We start from the raw sequence: 27440 nt of genomic DNA on the forward strand, positions 1-27440 counted from the left end.
TGATGAGGTTTTCTTTGTTGCTTTTGCTGAAACAGCCTGTTTCCTGGGAGCCCCTCCTAGACCTAGATTGTGCTCTTGCCACCCCCAGAGCACGTCATCTCCCTGTGTGGTCAGCAAGGCTCTTTCCCCTCCCCCTTCCATTTGCAGCTCCCTGGATATTTCCCTGGAATTTGGACTCAGGGGAATAGATACTGTCAAACATGTCAAAAATCTTGTTTCCATGTTTTAAGAATTGATAGCATATACAGAATAGCATGAAGTATAGAAGACATTTTCCCTGAAAGTTTACAATCTGAAGAAAATTTGAAGGCAAGCACAATCAAATCTCAAAAATGGTAGCAGATGGCTATTTTGGTATTAGATTATTTTTTTTCCATGGCTGTTAGAGGAAAAGGAGAGAAGATACCAACCCCTGTGGGCTACATGAGTAAGGAAACAAGCTTTCTTTTTCTATATTTCTAATCAATTTTAGGCAAATAAACTACAGATTTTATTTAGGAGGCTGGTAGGCTGACTCAGTTTCTCTAGATGATGGAACAATAGATAGGCTTTGTGAAGTTCAGTAACGTAACCCATCTGTCCCAGCGCAAGGTGGTTCTAGGTCAAACCTCAGTAACTCAGGAATCATTTACCGGCAAAACGTTGGTGTCAATAATCACAATATTGACACATTACCTGGAGATGTCTTGATAATGCATGAAACCTTCTCCTTTCTCCCTTTACTCTTCTATGACAAGCTGTCTATCCTTATATATTACTGTCTCTAAAGTGGCACAAATTCTTGTCCTTACTTCAAATATATTGGAAAACCTGCCATTCCTGGCCCACTGTTTATCCCCTCCAGATCCATCCACATGCAGAGTGGAGACCAGTAGACCGATGGACCCAGCCTTGCTTCTGCATTAGAACTCCAGCATGAAGACTACACAACAGTACCAGGATTAAAACCCCAAGGTCTAACATAGAAATTTAAGCGTAGTCAGACCAGGATGGATCCTAAAGGATTTTGGACTTTGAACCTCACTAATAGCCCTTTTTTCTCCAAGTTCATTTTACCCCTTCCACTCCCATCCTTGAAGATATCTAGTATCTTAAAAACTCTACTATAATCTTAATTTCTTCTTGAGTTTCAGTCCACTAGAATTTCAGATAGATGAATAGATGCATGGATGATAGATGGATAGAGAGGAAGGGGACTTGTTGTCGTTCATCTTTATTTTGTATAAGAAACCTCATTTCTATTTTAATCCTTCCACTGTGTATCAGAAATGTGAATTAGCATGCTCTCCCCAACTGTTTCCCTTTTACACAAAGCTTATTAATATGAGGACCTGGTGAAAGCTTGTGGGTATGGGATGAGGATATGGAACATATAGGATGGAATATTACCTAGCTATACTGACCCCACTGTGTCCTGCCTCACTCCTTCTACAAAACTTCTTCAGGCCTGGGGTTCTCTGAGCCACTCCACACACCCCCACCCCTACCCCACCACAGGAGGGTAACAGGAAACATTCCACACTCCTGAACCAGTGGTGGGCTAAAATAAACCTAGACTCAGCCCCTTCGGGGCATCATCTAATTCCTCTGGTGCCATAGAATCTGAAAGACTGATTCAGTCAATACACATACAACTTTGGCAGGAGACTGGTTCCCACCTGTGCCAGATGTAGACCCCAGAAGATTGCCAATTGCCTGGGTTATATGTGGAGATGGCCAACTTGACCCTCCTAAACCTCATGCCCTAAAGCTGTCTGGGATTTATGTTGTTTCCCTTACTCCCCTACCTATGAATTCAATGCTGGACAATCTTGACTTTGTCTGAGGTTGAGAGAAAAATGCAAGTAAACGTTTCTCTAATCATGTATTCTGTTTAATCTTTTGTCTTATGTCAGACCCTATGCTATTTGAAATTCAAAGTGAAGGATCGATTCTTTTGTTCTTTCTCTGGTTTTCTTTCTTTCTTTCTTTCTTTCTCTGAAGTTCTCCTTTTGCTGGCTGATACTGAAGCAGGAAAACATCTAGAGATAATGAAATACAGGGAACCAAAAACAAAACTGATTAATAAATCAAGATATTATCTCTCTCTATAGTAGTTACTGAAATATTAGCAAATTAGAGCAGTTTTATAACCTGATGATTCGGAATAATTTTAACACAAAAAGCCCATCAGGCTCAAAGGGGCAAAAGAACTAACATTTCAATAAGTAAAAAAGGAAGAGATGGGGGAAAAAAATTCAAGTCCTATAATGTTCATTGTATAAACACTTTAAAACATTTTAATGATGACCTTTAACTTTCAAAACAAACTTGTGAGGCATGCAATTATTTTTCCCAATTTAGAGATGACCAACATGAGGCTCAAAACAGTAAGGAATTAGATTCAGGCCATGCAACTAAAATGTCCTGGATACAGAATTAAATTTCAGATCTGACAACTGGCTTCAAAGTCAATACTCTTGGTGCCACATGGAGTGAGTAAATGACTAAGTATCACCCAGTTCATTTGGGAAAGTTGTATTTGTAGCAGTAGCAAAGAACTTTTTAAGAGGAGTTTGTGTTTTATTTCGTGAGCTAATATTTATTGGACATTTTAATGAACATAACATCACAAACAGTGAGAAGGAAGAAAAAACACCATCTCTGCCAGGAGGGAACTGATAAAAGAGAGACAGAGACACCATAGAAAGGATACATGGAAGGCACTGAGATATGTGCTGTTATAGAGGTAAAGTTTTATACTTTATCTGAGAAATGTACCTTGTACTTTATCTGAGAAAAGTAGGAAGTCTCCAGAGAAGGTTGCTGTTGAGCCCTTTTGAACAATAGACCCCACTAAACAGAAGGAGGGAAGTCTAAGAGCTGTGAGGCCATGAGATATATGTATTAAGTCAGGAAGTTTTTAGAATAGATTTAATAATATACATTAACTATATTAATAAATATACTTAATGATATCCTGAGCAACTTATAAATATTTTTTCTGTGGTTTTCTAGTATTTCCACCATATTTTAAGTCAATTTTGGTATCTACAATGGCACCATTAAGATATGAGGCAATGTCATGGGATAACACACTTATGTGGTTCCCAAGAGTCATCTGTGAATCACTGAGAAAAAGGTAAGAAAGTCATTCCACTCAAAGGGAGCTGCTGCTTCATTACATGTTTTTAGAGGTGAAAGGGATTTTAGAAATGTTTTAGTACAATGTTTCTCCAACTTCAATAAAGCAGAAACTTCCTCCTAAAGGACAAAGGTCTCTAGAATATTGACTATGAAATTATATTTATTAAAATGTTATTTAAATTTGTACAAAAAGAAAACATAATACCCTTTATGTTTACAGATCTTAAACAACCCCAATGCCTAAAACTCATTTATAAATAAAATATAAGGAAAATTACCAGGCCAGAGAAATCTGAAATAACTGACATTAATGTGACAGAAGGGTATGGCTCTGACTGCCAAGAGTAGGTACAAGTTTGATGTATTTATTGCCATAGGTCATTGTTAATTCAAGTTTTCTATCATTTTTCTCTTCCCGAACTCCAGCAAAACCTTCAGTGGTACAATAAGCTGAGATTGTGTTCAAGTTTCCTTTTTAAAGATGTATCATTTAGATATGCTTGTTCCTTCTCTCATTAACCCCCCTGAAGTGAAGTAACATTACCATGGCAAGCATAAAGATGGAAGTCAGAAGACCATACTCAAGTGGTCATTCTGATGAAACAGATTATGGTTTTATTTCTTTTTTGGTATGGTTATCAAAAGGTAAGCCCCAAATCTAAAATTCTCTAACCAATAAACTCCTGGAGAATAAATTCTAACCTGAGTATTTTGAATGAGGAACTAAATAATCAGTGGCCAAAAGATTAAATATTGGACCTCAAGTTACTTAGGTAACAGTAGAGCTGGAACTGCAGGTAGAAGACTTCATTAGATTTTAGAATGTTTGGTATCATCCTTAAATGATGAATTTGTGTATTTTAAGTAACACTCTATAGATATGAACAATAACACCTGTTTTTCTTACACATTTCATCTTACAAAATTTAAGTTCTCACTTCAGAAAAGAGTTGTTTCAAGTAGGCAAGCAATGAGCTTCCAAAAGTATCTAAGATCAAAGGGAAATGTTAGAGGGAAAGAACAGGGGAAAAAAAATACATATCCAAAAGGTTCCAAAAAACTTGGCTACATTGAAATTTTATGGGAAAGACATCTGAATAATGTCTCCTCTGATTTAAGATCCCATTGGATGTGGAAAATAATGGTATGCTTGAGAAAAATCCCCAGAATTATCCTTTCCACCTCCTACTAAGGATAAAATCAATAACAAACTTTACTTGGGTTTTTTATATATTATCTCATGTAATTCTCACCAAAACCCTACTGAGGACATAAATATTTTCAGTTGTATGGATGAAGAGACTGAATCTCATAGAAATTTTATTATTTACCCAGGATCATAAAGCGAGTAAATGAAAAAAAAAACCTGTTATCTATCTATCTATCTATCTATCTATCTATCTATGTTTAATTTATATACCTTAGAGAGAGTAGAGGGAAAGAAGGGGAGAGAAAATCCTCAAGCAGACTCCCAGCTAAGTGTAGAGCCTGACACAGGTCTTGATCCCCAAATCCTGAGATCATGACCTTAGTGGAAATCAGCTGCTCATGACTGAGCCAGCCGGGAACCCCAGAAAAGCATAATTTAAAGCAAAGTTCACTTGACTCTAAATCATGAGTCTGTCCCCCTATATATAATCTACCCCTGTTTGATAATATTTTAATAGTTCTACCAGTAAAAGTAATATTCACATGCTACATAGCAAGAATGAAAGGACTTATATTGTACACAATAAACATTTCATAAGGGAAAATAGTTAGACCATTTCTCTTTTTTCCCTACTAACTCCTCTGTGAATTGATTTTTCAGACTGTGGATGTCTCAAAGGAATATATTGTAGAAAGGTAACAAAGTGAAACTAGAAACGGTGAGTCTCTGTCTCAGAGGGACTTTTGCCTGGTGAAGATAATTGGAGAGAACAGAAAATGTTCTCTGAGCCAACAAAGGCTTTGTTTACAGCTACTATTGTCTTCAAAGAACATACATTACACTTGAAGATTTTAATAGGCTTTTATTCGGATTTAAAATCAGAGCCAAAAGTAAAGCTAATTACTTGGGAATATTTTCTGTATCACTAAAAGAAATTGATTTGTTATTGATTTGTAAGTCATAGACAGCCATTAACTAAATTATACCTAAAACTTCCATATTAATTTCTTTAACCCAGAACCCTATATATTAAGATATTAGCTAAAGAGCTCCACGTCAGCAGGGTGAGGTCCTCTTGAATTCAGTATATCTAAGACTGACCTCATTGTCACTCACTCCTACTACAAACCTGTTTTTCTTCCATTTTTCTCACATACATGGCCCATGCCCAATGCCCTTGAATCATAATATCACATGGATATTAAATAATGCAGTTTATAGGTATAGTTTTCCTCTTTCTCTATTCCATGGATATTTATTGAGCATATACTATGTGCCAATCTGCAAAGCTGATTAAAATTTCTGACTTAGCAAACATAACATAGCACATAAAGTCATGGTATACAGGTAGACACTTGTTTCCAATATTTTACAAATGCTAAGAGACATTAAAATAAAAAATAAAAAATTAAAAAAAAAAAATCAAACACCAAACCGCCTATATTGTATTACATTATTCTTTGTCAACTCTCCTCCTAAAGAGGTATTCTAATTCTTATCTATGTGGGTCTAGAAAGGCCATCACCTGCCAAACAAGCCACCTTGCTCAATATCATGATTTAAATACACTTGGACCTCCTTACCTTGGATGATTCTTTTGTGCCCCCATCTTCCTACTTCCCTTAGGTCTCTCTCCATCATTTTTTAACCAACATCTTTAAAAAGGAACTAACTTCAGTCATTTAAATATCAGCATGTACCTAATCAAATTTTCTATGCTAAAGACCACCTGTTTGTTATGTGAGCATGTAAGATTATAGATTTTCAATAACCATAGTAGTGTTGGTTTTATGCTTTTTGTGCTATATGTTTCTAATAGCCTTCCTGAGATATGGTTTGTATACCATAAAATTCATGTTTAAGTGTATAATTGAATACCTTGTATTATATTTATCTAGTTATCACAACAAACTAACAATGGAGGCTTTTTATCATCTCCAAAAGAAACCCCATGTGCATGTAGTTGCTATCTGTTCCTTCACCTTCCCCAACCCTAAGCTACCACAAGTCTGTTTTTCTGCCTTTATATGTTTGCCTTTTTTTTAGTATTTCATATAAATGGAATCATACAATGTGTGATTTTTTGTGTGTGTCTGGCTTTCACTGAGCATAATGTTCCTGGGCTTCATCTGTGTTGTAACATGTATAAAGATTTTGCTCTTTCTTTATTGTTGAGTAATGTTTTCTTATATGGGTATGCCACATTCTGCTCATTTCTTCACCTGGATAGGCATTTAGATTGTTTCCAACTTTTGGATCTTATGAATGAAGTTGCTATGAACATTTGCAGACAAATCTTGGTGCAGACATATGTTTTCATTTCTTTGGGGAAGATTCTTAGGATTGGTATTGCTGAGCCCTATGTTTATATGTTAAATCTATGTGTAAGTTTTTAAGACATGCTATTTGTTTTATTGGTAGGATTGTCTTGTTTTGATTTTGAGGCATTTGTGGTTTCATGGCAGAAGGGAAATTAAATTAACAAAACCTTCTTGGAAAGTGTGTCACTTTGTCCCATTGTTTGTTTGCTTTGAATTGGCTGTGTGTTCTCAGGACTGGAAGGATATCCAGGCACAACATCCTTTGAAAACCCTCAGTCATTCGGCTCATAGGATGTTCTGATCAGGTTCCTAGCTACTTATTTACTGCACAAAGTAAACCTCTAAGGGGCTTTTGGGGCCATAAGAAATCGTGTCTTCTTTTTAAATTAATATTATTGGAAAGTGAGAAAAGAGCACATTAAGAGAAAATCAAATGCATATTTATAAAGGTAAATAATATCTAAAATGCAAAATACAAAGCAATCCATTTTCGACATTCAAAACAAATATTTTCAAATGAACTCCTGTATAGCTAGCTTTAAGGTGTTGGATCATGATATTTGTTGGCTTCTACAGTGTTGGTATGTTTGGTGTCAATATGAGCAGCTATCTGATGAAGACAATGCATAGTGACAGAGAATTTAAAAGCTGAAGGAACCTAGTGCGAGCATCATCTGTTAGTCCATTACCTGCATAGTGTGCATTAAGACCCATTTAGAAATAAAATGATAGAAAAAGGTAAACAGAGGATTCAGTAACATATTGATTTTTACAATCTTACCTTTTTTTCCTGTGCAAAGGGAGCGAAGGTGGCAAGACTCTAAGATATGAGAAGTCATGAGATTGGCAGTAAATCAAGAGGAGATCAGAGGGGTGCCTGGGTGGCTCAGTCAGTTAAGAGGCTGCCTTTGGCTCAGATCATGATCCCAGGGTCCTGGGATTGAGCCCCGCATTGGGCTCCCTGCTTAGCAGAGAGCCTGATTCTCCCTCTCCCTCTGTCTGCTGCTCTGCCTACTTGTGTTCTCTCTCTAATAAGTAAATAAAATCTTAAAAAAAAAAAAAAAAAAAGAGATGAGAGAACAAGAGTATTCATTCATTCCCACTCATCTGGTTAATTGCATCATTGTGGCTATCGTTCAGTGTATTTTTCTCTCCCTCTCATAAAAGGTGTTCAGTGTCTCCTCATACATTTTTGTGTATGGTAAATTTAAATCCCTCCAGAGAATCTGTGGGTTTTTTATTTTATTTTAGTAAAGTACAAAGATAAGCTAAGTGACATATTCAGATTTGTAAGTACACGCAGTAGAATATTGTAGTGTATATATTATGTATAAGGATTTGTCCAATTTCATTTTGCTGGTTTCTTGGGAATTTTTGTTGTAGCATCTGTGCTGAATATTCTTGGCCATTATATGCAGCAGTGCATCACAACTAAGCAGCTGTGATGACATACAAAACTCTTCCAAAGTAACACCTGTGGTATCTGCCTTTTCTTAGCTCCCCACGGAGAGAATCTTATTTATTTCAGTGACTTATACATTTCAATGAAACAAAGTCACATACATTGGGAGGGTCTGGAGGGATTAGAATTTCCCTTGGTGGTCATTAGCCATAAGAGAAAAATGGAGAAGACCTTAATTCTCAAACTGGATTATTTTTCTTACACACTAATGAAGCCTTGGGTATACCTTCAGAGTATTAGTTTATATTCTAGTTATTGCAAAGCAACTAGGGCAATTTTTTTATTTCATTGATATTTTAATTGAACTAATGTGAATGAATTTTACTTAATTGATACTTGTTTTTAAAGACACAAGTGTTTTGTTTTGTTTTTAATTTTGTATCAGGTCTACATCTCGACTGATAATGATAAGATATGATCAAAAAGAAGTTAAAAGGAGTGAGGAAATTTCTAGCCTTTCATTAATCTCCAGAAAGAGGTTAATATAAGCATTTACAGATAAGAGAAGCCATCTTTAACCATATGTTAGTGAAGTGAAACCCCTCTGGAATTTTCCTTGCCTGGAAACTCAAATCAGGGATTTTTCACACTAGCCCACTCATTCCCTTCCCTTTCAATCTACTTAGCTCTCCAAGTTACTTCCTGAGTGACCCCACATGAGCACACACCACTTGCCAAACTGCTAGTATCTGATCCCCCCATCCTAATTAATAACATTACTATCCTCTCTGTTATGTGTATTTGAAAAATGACAGTCATTTTTAATCTTCCCTTTGTGCCCACTTGTGCCCCCTAGCCAACTAATTTCTGGATTTCAGCACTTTCTGTTGTCGTGTTTCATACAGTTGCTAGAACTTTTCAGCCCTCTTTCTTCCATCAAGAGGTAGTACCCGTAATGGTTTAGGACACAAATTCCAGGGTCCTAATCATAGATCAGGCACTCCCTAGTTGTATAAATTCAGGCAAGTCGCTTACCGTTTTTGCCTCAGTTTCTTCCTCTGTACAATGTGTAAGTTGATGCTGGTCATTAGCAGGAGGCTTTGGTTTTTCTTGGTGTGGACCTTTGTGTAGGACTGCTTGAGTTTCTTTACAGGTGGCAGCTGGCTTCCCCCAGAGTGAGTGATCCAGGAAAGTATAAGGCAAGAGCCACAATATCTTTAATAACCTGGTCCCAGAGGGTCAGACAACTTCATTTCTCTGATAATCTATTGGTTACAGAGGTCAGTGTGGGAACTTAACCATAGGGTGTGAAACCAGGAGGCCAGGCTCATTGCCACCATCATGAAAGCCAGCTTCCTATTCTTAAGTGTTCTGCCTGACATCCTTTCTTCTCTTGTGTTATGTTCCCAATTAACATTTCCCTCTCATCTCTTGCATCTCCAACAATCTCTCAGGAATTACCAACCAGAGCTGCCTGTTATCATTTCCTATGGACTTCTTATACACTTCAGATATTAACTCTTTCTCAAATTAGATGTTAATATCTTCTCTAATCATATCCCTTTGCTTTAGATAACAATTTTTATTGTATGAGAAAGTTTTAACCTTTTGGCAGTCAAACCTGTCCATACTTTTATTGTGATTTCTTCTATCCTTCTATAAAAATACTACTCCTTTAAGAAGCTCATAAATATAGTTCTATTTTAGACTAGAAGATTATTTATTATTTTCAAATGAAGTTTGATTCAGGTGGAATTTGTTTTTCCATCTGTTATACAGTAGAGATCTAAATTAATTTACTTAACAAGCTTTTTAAAAATGTTTTCATGTTACCTATTCTACCTTATTTTCATTTTGTAAATTCTGCTGGTTTCTATTTACTGGCCTATATTTTTTACAAATAGAAATTTAATTGTCCTTGATTTAAAAATTTTGTCACCTTCCTTATTCTATAGTGTCTCTACCTCAGTATCTCTGAAAAATAGAAACTAGGTTTATAAACATGCATTTGATTGAGCTTGGTCAAATAACATTTTTCTCTCTCTTTTGTGTGTGTGTGTGTGTGTGTGTGTGTCTGTGTGTGTGTGTCTCCCACTGAGATCACAAATCTTGAAGTCAAAAGAGCTCTGTAGGATACACTGATGTTGTGGTTGTGATGAAATCTCCTACTTCTCTTCCTGGGGTACAATGTTACTGTTAATTCAATTGCTTTTCTAATTTTAGAAGGCCGTTTGCATTCAGCTTATGTTGACCTTTAAATCAAATAAAAAATGAGAGTCAATGCTTTTATTATTGGAATACAAGTTAAGTCACATTCTGATTGTAATTAAGGGCCATTAAGAAGGTGACTTATCTTCCTGCAGATTTGATGCCAGGTATGCCTGGATTTGGAGACACCATACCACCTATTATGGAGAGTAATCTCCAGTTTGATGAAGTGTCACATATAACAAAGAATTGTTTTGTAAACAATGTTGCCTGCTGAAATCTTAAGAATTTTATTGGATAAAATTTCAAAAACAGCCCTCTTGGTAGGAAGAAAATGATTTGTTCAGGGATAAGCTTTTCTGAGTATGTATTTATAGCCTTTTCAATTATTTATCTCTAATTACAAAGTTGTCTCAAAACCTGTTTATTTTTTGAGGTGTCCTGGTGACAGGGTGCTTGCATGCTCTTCAGTGATGGACTCTAACCCCTATCCTACACTTCTGCATAATAAATTCTTTCCTGAAGCCTTCAGGTGATTTTAGTTCATATGTCTGTACTGGTGGTCATCATATTACATGGCATTTACTCCTCTATGCCACTGTTTACAGACTAGGCTGCAAGTTGGTACTTACCTGAGAAGTTTAATAGGAAACTGGCTAGTTATTTGCTTGAGCCACCTGGTTATCTGTGTATTTCCACATCACAAAGCCATGCTCTCTGTCACCACCTACAGTGCCCTTTATCTGGGACCTGGGGCCTGAAAGCAAAAGAGAAGCACATTGTTTGCTCTCATTGGCGCTCTCTGCTTGTATTAACAAGTAGTGCCAGAAATCTCTACATGTGATTAAGAATGGTAATAAGAGGGGAGGAGTCACAAGAGAAATTAAAACAGATGGCTCTGAATCCACATACTCACTCAAGTTCCCTCTTTAGCCATAATATATACTTGCCAAAAGAGTAGCGAGGAAAGAAAAACAAAACTAAACAAAACAAAGTTGGCAACTCTGGGTTTGAAACTTGTAATGAACTATGTATGTAATTCGAAAATGGCACACTTTCTGCTGATGAATTAAGTAGATGGCTGTCCTTTTTGACTGACCCCTGCTGAAGGATACAGAGACAGTAGTCCTTTAATTCTTTATCTTTGAGAGAGCAGATAGTATTCAGTATGCTTTGGGGATAGTAGTACCTACCTAGTGTTTTGTGAAGGTTAGAAAAGTTGGTTCATGGAAAGTACCTTTAAATTGATTCATGAAAAATGCCTTTCAGGAGGTATATAGCAAATACTCAGATAGTGGTAGTTCTTTGTAGTCATTAAATTATTGCCCAGACATGTAGGATTGAGTAAACCAGAAGAGACAGGATGCTGGTGATAGTAGATATTGTATAGGCTGCAGGGCTGGACAAATCTGAGTTTGAATTATAGGTCTGCCATTTATTTACCCTGTAACTCTGTAACTTGGACAGTTATTAAGTCTGAATCTTAGTTTCCTCAATATGTATTGGGGATAGGAATTGCTCTTTTTCATGGTTATTAGAATTACATGAGGTTTTTGTAAAATGTGCATCCATTTGTAGCATAGATGGCACAGAACCTGAAGCATTCAACAAAGAGAATTCCTTTGTTTAGTGATTGAAAGACCCAAGCTCATGTTCCAGTCTTTTCATTCATTAACTATGAGATCTTCATGAAACTATTCTCTTAAGCCTCAGTGTCTTGTTTCTGGAACATGAAGAGTGCGATGAAATTGTAGTATTTACACGTGTGTAAATGTGTAAATACCCTATTTTTATCAGCACTTAGCTTTGAATATAAAATTATTTTTTAATATGATTTTTTCTTACTGTGTTTTAGCTCTTAAAGTTATTTATCTTTGCATATCCAGGGCCTAGCACAGTGTCTGACACATAAAATTTACTCAGTAAATGCTGAGAATGCTGAGTGAATAAAAGAATCAATGCAGACATGGATAGAAGCATACATATTTTCACAAGAATGATGCATGAGCAATATTCAAGGACAGAGAAGCAGTGCCTGCCCTCATTTCAAGCTGGAGGCAAGCATTAGAAAATTGGAAGTTGGTTGAGCAAAAAGTCCCCAAGGATATTAAAGATGAATAGCTTTTTCCTCTACATGAAATTATTGCTAACGCAATTACATGTGTCAAAATTAAGTTTACTTTTACTGCCATTGCAGTGCAAGAGGTAATTGGCACTGGTTCTATTAAAATTGGTCTGTGTTTGCTCTATAATTTTTGTAAATTTAGCATGGCAATATTTTCTCATTATTCATTTACCCAGTTTTTTCACAAGCAAATTTGAGGGGGGAAATGTCATTTGTAAAGTTTTAACCTTGTAATACACATTTGATTTCAAATCTAATTGCTTTTCAAAATGAAATATAACAAATGATACTCAGGTTCATAAATGTAAGAATCTATTCTGAGGTTCTTTTTTTTAAACAAAAAACAAAACAAATTTATTACTGTTAAAAAGATCTATGATTAAGATAATTTGAAAATATCTAGGGGAAAAATAAAGCTCAATAAATAAAACATAGTAAAAATAGAAGGCCCTATTCCTTTATTTTCATCTATTTACTACTTTTGTCAAAAACAGTAAATTTCATGTGCATTTGTCTAAGATGTGGTATATATACACAATGGAATACTATGCATTTGTCTTTAAATAAAATCTTTTGGAGGAGAGTTTCTGTCTGTCACCTGTCTTTTGGGGGTATCTATTGTACCTTTTTTTTTTTTTAGAAATACTCATATGCCTCCAAACTCTGCATTGGGTCTTCTCTTATCCTTGTTTCAAAAAAACGCGTTTGTTCCCTTGCCTCATTCATTCAATAAATAATCATTTAGCAACTAGAAATGCATCACATTCTGATATATGAAGCCAACTGACATCATCCTGATGGCTGCCCTTATGGTGCTCAGAGTTCAGTGAAAAAAAAAGCAACCATTATACAAACAAACGTACAAGTAAATAATATGAAGACAACTTAAGATGAGTGCCATGAAGGAAGAGAACAGAGCTTGTGTTTGAGAAAGAATAGTGGCAGGGACTAGGTAGGGAGGCTGCTGACTTACAGTGGAGGAGGGTTCTGGGAATACAAAGGTGAGTAAAATAGAATAAGAATGCCTGCCTCTTGGGAATTCTAGTGTGGCTTGGAAGATAGATATTTGATAAATAATAAATGCTGTTGAGTTCTTTGAAGAAGGATAGCATGCTATGGCACGGAAGGGAACATGTGCTTGCTGTTGTCTTGGGAGAAAAAAGTTCTTGAGAAAATGATACTGAATCTGAGTCCTGAAAAATAAGGAGTTAAAATGGAGAAGAAGAAGGGGGAAATTAATTCAAGTTCTGTTTCCTAACATATTTGAGTAATGGAAATATTAGTACAGCTGGATCCCAGAAAGAGAGGGGGGCAAATGATGAAGGTTGAGGTTGTGGAATACGTGAAGATAGATATTGCTGGGTCTTATCATCTTATGGATGGTAAGTAATAGAAGAGGTTTATATAATAATCTTGTTTATCATCAAAATCTAACAATCACAGTGTACAGAAAGCATTTGGAGAGTAGGGAATGGAAATTAAGAGTAGATACATGGCGGGGCACCTGGGTGGTTCAGTGGGTTAGGCCTCTGCCTTCCGCTCAGGTCGCAATCTCAGGGTTCTGGGATTGAGCCCCACATGGGTCTCTCTGCTCGGCAGGGAGCCTGCTTCCACCCTCTCTCTGCCTGCCTCTCTGCCTACTTGTGATCTCTCTCTCTGTCAAGTAAATAAATAGAATCTTAAAAAAAAAAAAAAAGAGTAGATGCATGGGGGTGTCTGGGTGGTTCAGTCCTTAAGTATCTACCTTCTGCAGGGGTCATGATCCAGGGGTCCTGGGATCAGCCCACCCTGGGCTCCCTGCTCAGAGGGAAGCCTGTTTCTCCCTCTTCCACTCCCCCTACTTGTCTTCCCTCTCTCACTGCATCTCTCTCTGTCAAGTAAATAAACAAAATCATTAAAGAAAAAAAAAGAGTAGATGCATGAAGCCATATAATATAGAGACTGTAGTGGCAGTCCTGGAATGAAAATAACTGGACATATACAAGAAATATTTAGGAGGCAGAATTCCCAGGAATTGATAGTGATCGACCATCCTGATTTGACCATCCTAATCTAAGCATTTTAAGTTCCACATCCCAGGAAATCCTCCAGTCCCAGGCAGATCAGGATGTTTGGTTGTTCTAGAAGAGAGAATGAAAAATCTTATTAGACTCCTATGTTTCTGGCTTGAACAGTGAAGCAGATTACAATGCCACTTCCTGTGGAAGTGAAAGAGACCAATTTTGAGTGGTAATGGCATATGGATTTGAGTTGCCAGTGAGACCACTAAGTATACATTTGAATAGAAATGTCTGGAATCAAAAGCAAGACTGGTACAATGTTAGATATTTAGGACTTGTGGATTTAACTGGCCAATGAAGCCATGGAATTGGGGGAAAAAAAAAAGAAGAAGAAGAACTAGTGAGCAATTATATTCACTGAGACAAGAAGTACACATCCTGAGTATTTTCAACTTTAAATGTCTAATAAAGAAAAGTCAGGAAAAAAAAAAAGAGAGAGGAGGAATCAAAGGAAAGCAAGACACAATGATCCTTTCAAGGTAGTAATGTGTTGTGTTGAATATCATTAACACATAAATATGATGATAACTGAAATTCACTGGATTCTGAAATATTAGAAAGGCAATGTTTGTAGAATGATTGAAATATAAACATGAATGTGTTGGGATTGTGCTGTGAAGTAAATGAGCATGAGGATATGGAGACAGCAAGTGAAAGCTATTTTAAAACATTTAACTATAACACATATAAAGAAGCTGTCACTTAAAGGAGAGTAGGGAGAATTTTCTTTGGTTGTTTGAGATAAATCTGAGCCAACAGAGACAGACAACTTGAAGAAACTGGAAAGAGAGAGCCTAGGGTCTTAAGAAAAAAAGAAGATAGAGAATCTAGAAAGAAAGACAAAAGATTTTCTCTTAGATATGAAAAGGGATGCCTTCCTAATTAAAACATAAGGGAAGGAAGAAAAGAAAGGCACAGGGATGCATTTCACGGTTATGTTTATATATAAAAGCATGCTACGTAAGGAACCATTTCATAAAGAATTCATGTGTAAACTTACGTTTCATGAGAAAAAGTACAGTAAGCAGCCCAGTGAATGATTATTATACATCATATTTTCATAGTTGCCTCTACTATAGTTTTACTATCTGAGGAATTATTTTCAAAATTTTCAGTAACAAGCATCATAAGCAAATTTGTTGTTATCTCATATCTGCCAAACATTCATGGTGCCCTCAAGGACTTGCAGTGGACTGTGCTGATGGAAATGGGCATTTAGACAGACCACTGCAATACAATCTGACAAGAGATGAGACCACAGTGCCATGGAAGTAGAGAGCGAGGAGCAGCTTCCTAGGAGAGTCACATTAATTAGGATACAGGTTAGTCACCTGATTGAGACTGAAATAACTTTGATGCTACCATATAGAATTGCCACCCAAGGGTGGGTTTATAGAAAGCATAGGGTTGCTCAGCTCTATGAGATCAGACAGGGATTCATACTTTTATTACTTTGTTACTCCATTATATCTATATGAAAGAATCTGGTTCCCCCCACCATATCCATGGTTTGGTGCACAAGATGAGGTTAGAGGAAATTGAGGGCATAATTTGGTTGGTGAGCACATAATTTATGCTCAGATCCTGTATGACCAGCTAAAACTCTATTATCATGGAAGATGAGGAGAATCCTTGTTGGGGGCAAGCCACCCATCTTTCACAGGTGGTGGACATTAATTTAAATTTTCAAGGACATGAGGAATTTTTAAGGACAGTAAGAGGCTCCTAAGAAAAGGACTAACCTATGTAAAGGCTAAGGTAATCAAAATCTTTAGCAATCACTATGTCACATATTTTGTAGCAAACTCATTCAGTGCCTACATTGCTTTCCTTAGACCATGTCTAGTATCAGCAGCCGGTGTGGTGGGTAATTGTACAGGAGCTCAGACTCACCTTGCAATGTAGGATTTTATCCCATTGTTCACTGCATTTTTCTGATTCAGCCTCCTAGCCTAGAGTGATGTCACTGGAGATCCCTTAGACTGTCTACAAGTACAGCCTAGAAGTGGAGAGGAACCAACAGACTCAACCAATGATGGACGGATAAAAGCTTTATCTTTTTGGATAATTCTGGGAACATTGAGTCAGCATCTCACAGGTCCCAACACATTTGAGCTCCTGATTCCTCAGCAGCAACACTGGCAAGGCACAATTTCCTCTAGCCCTGTATCACTCACTACTTTCTCATCTCTGCTTCCAGAGATTACCTCCTCAAAACACTATGAAACCACTCATATCCAATTCCTTGTTTCAGGCTTTGCCTTCATGAAGTCCCAACCCCTCGATCAAATAGAGCAGAAACCCTAATCAGTCAGAATAGATGTCTGCAGCTTCAGCCTCACCACTGTATCCCTACTCAACAGCAGCTGTGTATAAAACCATAGAACTGGGGAGCTGGTGATTTTAAAAAGCCACAAGACCTGTGTAGAACTATTACACCATCTCCATGATAGGGAAAAGCAGAGGAGGCTGTAGAAGTATATGAGGCTCAAATCGTAAATGTATGTTAATATAGGTATTATACATTTATAGAATGTAGTTGCTATATAATACAGATGCAATGTATTTAAATGTGTGTATACATATGTGCGCACACACACACACACACATATAGTATGAGATCTATATTTAATCCTGTGAAATGACAGAAAGCCAACGGTGATGAAATACTTTTCTGGGTTGGTTTTTTTGTTGTTTGTTTGTTTGTTTGTTTGTTTTCTTTTTTTGTATTTTTAGGCATTTTCGTAGAGCAGTCATACGTTCTGATTGAGTTTCAAGAAAGTTTGTGTTAACAATAAATTATAGAGAACAATTCTGTAGGAAGAGAGATCTCCTAAGAAGCTATTTTGGGCAAAGAAAGTGGGAGACAAGGATCCAAATAGTGGCTGACTGGAGTCACAACACTGCAGATGGAAAAGGGAGTATATATTCTAGAAAAAAATGGATGAATTGAAATGATGTTAAAAATACATGGCAGTGAAATAAGTCAAGCAGAGAAAGACAACTATCATATGATCTCCCTGATATGAGGAAGTGGTGATGCAACATGGGGGCTTAAGTGGGTAGGAGAAGAATAAATGAAACAAGATGGGATTGGGAGGGAGACAAACCATAAGTGACTCTTAATCTCACAAAACAAACTGAGTGTTGCTGGGGGGAGGGGGTTTGGGAGAAGGGGGTGGGATTATGGACATTGGGGAGGGTATGTGCTTTGGTGAGTGCTGTGAAGTGTGTAAACCTGGTGATTCACAGACCTGTACCCCTGGGGATAAAAATATATGTTTATGAAAAATAAAAAATTAAAAAAAAAAATACATGGCAGTTGGTCTTGCAAGGCACCAACTAGCAAGACTGGACTTTACTGTAGAGCCATAGTATGGCAGAACTGGTGCATCCTGGCTGATGGGCAGCTCAGATGTGTAGGGTCCAACCAAGAAGCACCCCCATCTATTCCCAGATCTACTATGATTCCTTCCAGCTTTCCAGCTGACTTGGGAGAATGGAATCCTAGCCCTAAGTCATGCCATTTAGATTTATGTTTTGCCCCACCATTCCCATTTCTCACATTTTAAGGATTTCTGGAAAGTTCTATGTTAATAGCTGAAAAAATAACAGAGTTCACCTTTGATGACTCATGCATGATTACCACTGCACCCTGAGGACTATGCACATTCACCACTGCATTTCTCACTTCTCTTCTTTTCAGCATGTCACAAAGGCTGGCTAGTTTCTACATGCTGATAGAACTAAACTCGCAAGTCAGAGCAGGTGTTAGCATGCTGATGAGAATTCAGGCAAGAATTAACACTTCTCTCAGGATAAATGACCTTTTATTCTTTCCTGAAATGTCCTAGTTCTGCTGGAGCTGCTGCCAAGTCAGGTTGATTTGTTCAACAAATAACTATTGACCACAGGCTATCTCCCAGTAATCAGAAGATATTTGGGCACAAGAAGATAGGAAAAGACAAACTGTATGACTATGAGGAGCCTTACAGGCTCATGCAGAGGTAAAATGCCCCTGTATTTCCTACAGTTTATCTATGTTTCTGTTACCTCACAGGGCTAGAGTGAGCATGCTATCTTTTTACATTATAATTTCCCCTGCCACCAATTTCAGAATTTAAAAGAGCAGAGTTATTATTCATTTCTGTGGCTGCCATGATAAATTACTACAAACCTCCTAGCCTAAAACAACAAAAATTTATTTTCTTACATTTGTGGAGGGTGGAAGTCAACCAAAGGCATCAGCTGGGCTGCACTCATTCTAGAGGCCCTAGGAAAATCCACTTATTGTCTCTTCCAGCTTCTGGTGGCTCCATGAATTTCTTAGCTTGTGGCTTCCTTTTTTTTTTTTTTTCTTTTTTTAATAAATTTTACTTATTTATTTATTTTTAAATAATGATGTATTATTTGTTTCAGGGGTACAGGTCTGTGAATCATCAGTCTTACACAATTTACAGCACTCACCATAGTACATACCCTCCCCAATGTCCAAAACCCAGCCATCCTATACTCCCCAGGCCCCAGCAACCCTCAGTTTGTTTCCTGAGACTAAGAGTCTTTTATGGTTGTCTCCCTCCCCACTTGGGGCTTCTTGACTTCAAGCTTTACCTGTATGGTCATATTACCTCCTCCTCTTCTGTGTCTTTCCCTCCATCTAGAGGGAGACACATCTTTATTTGATAATACATGTGATTGGATTTAAGGCTCATCTAGGTACTCCAGAATAAGCACCTCTTCCCAAGGTCCTTAACCACATACGCAAATATCTATTTTCAGAATAACATACCAGTCACAGCTTCTGGGGTTAGGACTTAGGCATATCATTTTGGTGGGGGTGCATAATTCAGTCCACTAAAAGAATAAAGACTGGATATATTGAGAGAAAGACAGAATATGAATCTTCCTTAAGAATAAAATAATTAAGGGCACCTACGTGGCTCAGTTGGTTAAACATCTGACTCTTGATTTCTGCTCAGGTCATGATCTCAGGATCATGAGATACATGAGGGGCATGGATCCTCTCTCCCTCTGTCCCTCCCCACCCTCTCTGTCTCTCTCTCTGTCTTGTTGTTTTCTCTCGGAAAAAAAAAAAAAAAAGAATAAAAGAATAAAATAATCTGATGAGGCAAAGAAATTAGTCTTTATGTAGAGTCAATTACTACCTTTGCCTGATTAAGAAACACAGGGAAAGGAAATAAAGGTGAGAATGAAATCAAAATCAAGTTAAGACCAATATGATGTAGAATGAAGACCGCACACTGAAACCAAGAAGAACTGCATCCAGGTCCCATTTAAATGATTTACTATCTATGCTTCTCTGGAAGTATCTTTAACGTAGCAATAATAATGCCTAAATGCAAAGTTAGCTTAGCCTTCACATGAAATTTATATATATATATATATATATATATATATATATATATGATATGCATATGATATATATATTACACATATTATAATTTATATTTTGCATCTAATATAATTATAATAAATTAGCTATAATAAATTATAATAAATTGTATATGTATAATTTGCATAAAATATATAATGTCCTGGCACAGAATATGGTGCACAGTTAGGGTCCCACACAGTTATTTCTCTCAAAAGTGTTCAGTCTATACTAGGTATAAGCAAATTTTCCTTCTGAAGGAAACAGATTCAGAGCTCTCTTCTTCAGGACTTACTGATTTAGTAATAGTGGCTTAACCCTTTGCTCATCATATTTTCATTTCTGATAATGACCTGATGTAACCCTTTTTTCTTCCTGTAAGACTTTATTACTTCTGCCTCTTGCCCCAGACACTGTAAATCCTGGTGGTATCCAAGAGAAGAGGAAGTAAGAGGATTCTTTAAGGCAGATGCCTGTGCTCTTGCTCTCATAAAGCAAGAGGTTGGGTTAGAATATTACACAGGCTTAAGTTCATCACAACTCATGATAATCCAAATGATGTTAATGGAGCTGCTCTTTGAGTTATATATCATTTTAAAATATGGAGCAAAGGGTACATCAAAATCTTTACACAAATTCTCTGGGGTGTTTTTTCTCCTAGTAGCTTTCTTTGCTTAAGTGCCCCTAATGACCCCCTCCAATGGAAATGGAAGTGTTTGGCTAATGCATTCTCAAAATGGAAGTTGTCAACTCTTAGGGGAGTCTTGTGTGTCTTGATGAGCTATCAACCCTTGCTTTCCTTTAAGCACTTAAAAATCAGCATGAGAAAAAATCATTACAGTTATTTCTTACACAGCAAAAGAGAAATTTCAAAAAAAAAAAAATCGCTAACACCAAAAGCTAAACAAATCTGAGAAAGCCAGTTTCTGCATTAGCAGGATCAATTCAGAGCTACTAAAAACGAGTAAACAGCTTGTCTGTGAAAGCATCAGCAACCTACCTTTTCAAAAGAGAGTTACTTTTTCGGTATGAGATTAGTGGTATCTGAAAGGAAGGGTTTTCATTTGACATAGAGCTTTGAAAAGTTTGCAAGCTGAAGACATGTTTTCCTCAGTTATAATATATGCTGTTTTTAAAGATGGTTTCATCTTTTTTTTTTGTCTTCAGCATCGTTAATGTATGAGCCATTGTGTTTTTCTATTTTATGTTAAAAAAAAAAATCCCTAATTATTGTACTCTGAAAAGTCAATGAGCTGTTCAATAGAATGAATAACTATTCCCTGAGTATAGCATGCACAAGATGTAAGTAAAGACGTGTTTTTGTATCACGTAATTAAATTACAGATATGATGCTGGAATATCAAAATAGTGATAAAAAGCAGAACCATGTGAATCTGCTTATTTTTAGGGCCACAAAGTCAGAACTTGTAAGGCTTAGAAGGCTTAATTTCCCTCCTTCTCAATAAGTAACTTTTTCTTCCACAGTTTTAACAAAAATTGGGACTGTTTGGAGAATAATTTCAAAAAAATACCACAAAGGTTAATGGCAGCTGGTCTTACTTGAATTTCATTTCTTGTGCTGGGCCAGGATGTATTCCTACAGTAATTATCAATGTTTTAGGACTAACTTTAGATGCATATAAAACATAAACATAACCACTGAGAATATTAATTTTAGAACTTAAAATACTGATTTCCATGGTAATTATGTTTGTACTTTTTTAATTCTATTTCTAAAATACTGATCAACTGACCAATATTATCAGAAAACCCTCTGAAGTCAAATTTTTAGCCACATATGACAGTCTTAATGGATAGGTTCTAGAAATTCAGAAATGAGAGCTCCTGTCGTCTTTGCACAGCACTAAAATTCAGTCCCTACAACATTATGCTTCTTAATCAAAGAGAAAACTTTCAGAGGGAATTTGATAAAATATAGTTCAGAGTATAATAATTAACTAAAAATCAGTCTTGATCTAACATAGGATTTAAATTAGGGTTGAACATCTAGATTGGAAAAAAAAATCTAAATCCTGTCAATTATTTGTGGAGCATATTTTCTATGACACTCTTGTAGGTTTTGATTAATTCTTGATGCAGATGTTGCAAACCACCATTCAGTGGGTGATTTACCTTCTTTCTTAAAAATACCATTGGTACTTCAAAATATGTTTAGTAAGATCCTACAATATGCAGAACACAGGCCCAAAAACTGTGGAAATAATGAGATTAATATAAATAAGCAAAAAAACACCTATCAGTAACTCTTTGCAAGATCTTATCTCGTAGAGATGATTCAACATGTATGAAAGCGATTACATAAAATTTAAATTGCCAAATGCAGTAAAAAATTATAAAGAGAAAGTCTTCTTTGGACACAAGGAAGAGAGATCTTAATGTCCAGAAAAGGAGGAGTAGGCATTTTTTATGAAAGAGGGGATATTTGAACTTGTTATCGAATAATTTGTAGAGGTGGATATACCACTGATAATAACACACAGTTTTATAGTATTTACTGTGTGTCCATTTTTCTAAGTGCTTTCATATATATTAATTCATTTAATCCAGTCAACAACACTTCAAGGAAGGTATTCTTATAACCTCTGTTTTATAGATGAGGAAATAGTGGCACGGAAATTAAGTAACTATGGTCACAGAGCTAGGATGTAGAGGGGCCAGAATTCATCTTTGGCAGTCTGGGTCAGAGTCTATGCATTTATAAACTCCCACACAAGGAGGAGAAGTGCATATTGGGTCAGTTGCAGAGTATATTAGTTTCTCATTAGTGCTTTAACAAATTACCACAAACATAGCAGCTTAAAAGATCATGAATTCATTTTCTTACAATGCTGCAGTTCAGAAATCAGAAATGGGTTTCACTGGACTAAAATCAAATATCATCAGGTTAGCATTCCTTTCTGGAGGTTCTAATAATGAGTAAGCTTTCTCCATCTTTCCTATCCTATAGATGGGATATATCTGCCATATCTTGACTGGTAACCCTTCTCTATGTTCAAAGCCAATTGTGTCACTTTGACTTTTGCTCCTGTCATCACATCATCTTCTCTGACTCAGCTGTTTCCCTCTTTCACTTCTCTAGTATGGACAGGAGAAGTAGGGAAGAAGCATTCCCTGTAGTACACCTCCAGTTCATCCCAACCCAAAGTAAACTCATCATCTATCTACCTATTACCCAAACAAGACACCTTGAGTGAAAGTCCCTCTTGACTCTTCACTCTCAGAATTGGTTCATTCCAGTCATTAGCAAAGTGTGACTGCCTTTCAAGTAAGTTCCACCTATCCCATCTCTCCTAAGGTACCATTTTATTAGGATAACTCCCATTGATCCTTATGTTATACTCTTCACTCAACCATGTTCCTTCCTGATAAACTCTAAAATCTAAATGAACCTAAGCCAATGTGTCTCCATCAATTACTTTTAATCATACCAGTCATCTTCTGCTCCAGGTATACTTTCTAATACCCAGGATTTGTGAGGTACCCATTATATTTACTTGGAGTCACATAACTAAGAAGTAACAAATCTGGAGTTTAAATTCAGAGCACGTTTTTAAATAAAATATGTGAACTTTGTCTTGGATGTGCTTATCCAAATATTAGCAGATAAAGGACTAACGTAGTCAAAATGATGTACTTTGAACATTCTTTGAACTGGTAAAGGGACCCTTGCAACAGTAACTTATTTTTTTTTAATATTTTATTTATTTATTTGACAGAGAGAGATCACAAGTAGGTAGAGAGGCAGGCAGAGAGAGAGGAGGAAGCAAGTTTCCTGCTGAGCAGAGAGCCTGATGCGGGGCTTGATCCCAGGACCCTAAGATCATGACCTGAGCCAAAGGCAGAGGCCTTAACCCACTGAGCCATCCAGGTGCCCCAACAGTAACTTATTTTTATGTACATTCTAGAGCCTCTGACCCATAAATGAGAAGGTTAAACTAGATGATTTCCAAGATTCCCAGTGGCAACCCCCTTAAAGATGTTTACTTTTGCTTTTACTCTTAACGTGAAATAAAAGAACTTAATAGCATTTTCTGAGAATTCTAAACTTCCCAATGAAAGCCTCTTATCTTAGTCCTTTCTAGACTCAGTCTGTGTGTGAACCAGGAAAACACTCCATACAAATTAACCCTTCATATGACCTTGATTTATTTTGAGGATAGGATGCCACATGGCTGAAACCAAGACAATTTAAGTAAATGGTGACATAAATCACAAAGATCTCTTTTTAACTAATCTGCTCTGCAAGTAGTGATGACTCATTCCAGAACTCAAAATGTATGGCCCTTTAGTTCATCACTGCAGTCTACTCTGCCAACTAGATATCTCAGTAACTGCCAGAGCCCAGGTGTACTAAATAACTTTATCACTCAAGGTAATTAATATAGTTATCTTCAGTCTTCTTGTTCTTTGTACATCTTTAATACTATAGAGCTAAAGAGTTATAAAGAGCCAGAAAAGTCATTTGGTCAATTCATTATTCCTTGAGTAGGTAGTATATTCCCATGATTTTTAAATGCTGAAGGAAAAACAGAAAAGCATGACAACTGGTCTTCTCTGATAATTTATAATTTAGCATGAAAGAAAAGATATCCATGACACAATTAGAAAACAATGCAAGGCAATATATAATTAAGTGCCTAATTTTGTGGTACAGGCTATGACAGCAATAAGATTGCAGAACAGGATGAGACTAGTGTAGGCTGGAATTGTCAGAGAGAGTTAATGGGGGAGGCGAGAATATTGGTAGATCCTGAAGAATGGGTAGGAGGGGAATCATGGGATGGCAAGCAGGGGGATATATTTAGGAGACTGGCCTGACAGGAATAGATGTCCTGTGTTGGAATGAAAGGGGAAATAAAACTGATTTTGTGCTTTTTATTTTCTTGATGTCATTTCTAAACTGTATTGGATAATAAATCTAATTTTAAAATTTCCAGAGAAAGAAATTCTCAACTAATTTACTTGCTTCGTGTAATTGCATGTGATTCTTCATCACATTGGTGATGATTATATATAATACCACAACCTACCAAATAATCATTTGCATTTTTTGGACCTATTATATTTGCAAAGCCTACTCTCAGAGTTGCTGATATTTCCCTCCTTAAGCCTTCTGTATCTTATTCCCTTCCATTTTGCTGGATAAGGAGACTACTCATAACTATTTGAGTAATAATGATGGACGTTAAAATCACATCTTACATTTATAAATAGCTTAAAACCTAGAAAATATTTACTCATATCCTAACTCATTTCATCATTAAAAAAATTCTAGGAAATAGGCAAGACAGGTGTTACTACCATTGTTTTACAAATTTGGAAACAAATACCTAGAAAAGTTAAATGACTGGCTCTCAGAAAAGAGCCAGACTTTAGAAGAACCAAGATTTCTAAACCTTCTGTTAGAATTTAGAAAATGACTAGTTGGCATATTTCCATGAAACCAAACATAATATATTATCTAACTTCTATTTTGATCCAGCATGATTTTTTAATGATTTAATGACCATTCTAATATCCACTTGAAGAGAGCCTAATCTTTAAAACCATTGTATTCATATGATAAAAGCTTAATCTTTAAAAATATACATATTTGGTACAAAGAATAGTTCCACGCACAAACTGACCAGGATAAGGCACTTAACTTTTTGTCCAATATTTTCGTAAGTGTGATGGAGTTAATACCAGCCTTTTGTAATGATCTAATAAAGCTGAGAATAGAAACACACATTGGGGAAAACGTAACACTTACACTGTAACTTTTATCTTCTGCTTCCAGGAAGATGAAATTCATGTACCCTGTTATTCCTTCTAGGTATAGCTAAAAACCCTAGACAATGTATATAAAACAAATATAAGAAAACTCTCAAAGATGCAGAGAAGAAATCAGACCAGTAGGAAACCACAGGACAAAGGAATGACACAATGAGGAAACTATCAACTTGGAACCACCATAGATTCAGACAAAAGAATCTTGCTTTCTCTACTTAAAGAACCAGGAGCACCCAAGGGAAACGGGAAACTTTCAGAAAATACTTCTATGCTAGCCAACACCCACTAAAAACATTGTGGCCTACTTGATCCCTGTTAGCAAAGCAAAGGTCTAGGAGAGAGCCTAGACTCCCATTCTTGATGGGCTGTCATGACTTACACCAGCACAGCGGGGTGATGTCACAGAAGGCCCAGTGGGGAGCTGCACCCAGCCACAGTATCAGTGGAGATGACATGGCACCATCCAGCCCCAAAAGGCTGACAACCACAAAATGCTGACGAAAGAAACTAAAGATCTAAATAAACAGAGAGGCATACAGACTGGGAGGACTCAATATAGTAAAAATGTCAATGCTCCCCAAATTGATATACAGGCTTAACACAATTTCTACTAAAATGCAGGCAAGTTATTTCTACATGTAGACAACATTACCCTAAAATTTATGTGGGAAGCCAAAGAAACTATAATAGCTAAAACCATTTTGCAAAAGAAGAATAAAGTAGGTGGAAACACTCTACCTGGATTCAAGACTTAGTATATAGCAATGGTAATCAAGATTATGTGGTATTGACAGAAAGGTAGACATACAAATCAATGGAGCAGAATAGAGAATCCAAAAATAGACCCATGTAAATATGCTCAAATGGTTTTCGACAAAGGTGCAGAAGCAAGTTAGTAGAAGAAAGATAGTCTTTTCAAAATGTATTGGAGAAATCAGACAATGATAATAACAAGAAAAGAAAAGAAAAGAGAACCTCAACCTAAACTTAATGCCTTGAAGGGGACTAGAATATGTCACCCCCAAATATGCCACTTTGACATATTGATGATTTTGAATTAAAGTAACTTAGGAAACAGCTGGTGTAAGGAGGGTACTCTGACTCCTCTGTTCTTCTGAAGCTGCTAGAACATGGCCCCACAAATCCTCTCATAGGTTTGAGGACTGAGATCACTTGGGTTGAGTACCTCAGATTGTAGATTAAGACCTGGTACCAAATATCCAAATTGACATTTAATAAATAATAAAACTGGAATCATCAACATTTTCAGTGGTTTAGAGCAATGGACTAAGTGTAGCAAAATAAAGCTAATTGATATAAAATTCTGTAGTTGGGTCCCAAAAGGTAACTGCGTAAGCACAAAAAGATAGAGATGGCACTTCCCAGCTGCACACATAAAAAAAGACTTAGAGAGTTTTACATTATATTTCAAGTGTAATATGAGTCAACACGGTAGCAGCCCCAGACACTGAAAATTCAGCTGCATTACTATTCATTGCTAAATTCACATAGCAATTATCTATGCAAGAGTGAAGCATGAAATGAAGGCTGGAGTTCCTCTAGATATTGTTAGAGAAATAAAAGAGGTTATTAAATATTAACTTCAAATTTTTAAATTGATTTAATCCTTTCAATAACCTGAAGAAGAAGAAGAAGAAAGTAACATTTTATCCTTTTTTTTTTTTTTTTTAGATGTATAACTTCAGACTCAAACATGCTAGGTAACTTGTTCAAAGCCTGACTGTTAGCAAGCACAAATCAGCAATTCAAACCCAGGCTCAGACTCTGAGGTATTCATCACTTGGTACATCACAGCCATGAACCTGCTATTCAGGAGCCAGAAATGTATGCACCCATTCATTC

At 36.5% G+C, this 27440-nt stretch overlaps 1 protein-coding gene and 1 long non-coding RNA gene across 2 annotated transcripts in view; one reads left to right on the top strand and one right to left on the bottom strand.

Moving 5' to 3' along the window:
* KCNIP4 (potassium voltage-gated channel interacting protein 4) overlaps nucleotides 1-27440 on the top strand; it is a 524826-nt gene that overhangs the window by 174665 nt on the left and 322721 nt on the right. The gene's annotated exons all lie outside the window — the stretch shown is intronic.
* On the bottom strand, nucleotides 1868-25925 carry LOC131825391 (uncharacterized). Its single transcript, XR_009351242.1, has 4 exons — nucleotides 25558-25925; nucleotides 10840-10964; nucleotides 9035-9159; nucleotides 1868-2021 (listed from the first exon to the last, which is right to left on the bottom strand). It is a non-coding gene; the product is annotated as an uncharacterized LOC131825391 (long non-coding RNA).

This window comes from Mustela lutreola, chromosome 1 (genome assembly GCF_030435805.1).
Source record: "Mustela lutreola isolate mMusLut2 chromosome 1, mMusLut2.pri, whole genome shotgun sequence".
Taxonomy (NCBI): Eukaryota; Metazoa; Chordata; class Mammalia; order Carnivora; family Mustelidae; genus Mustela; species Mustela lutreola.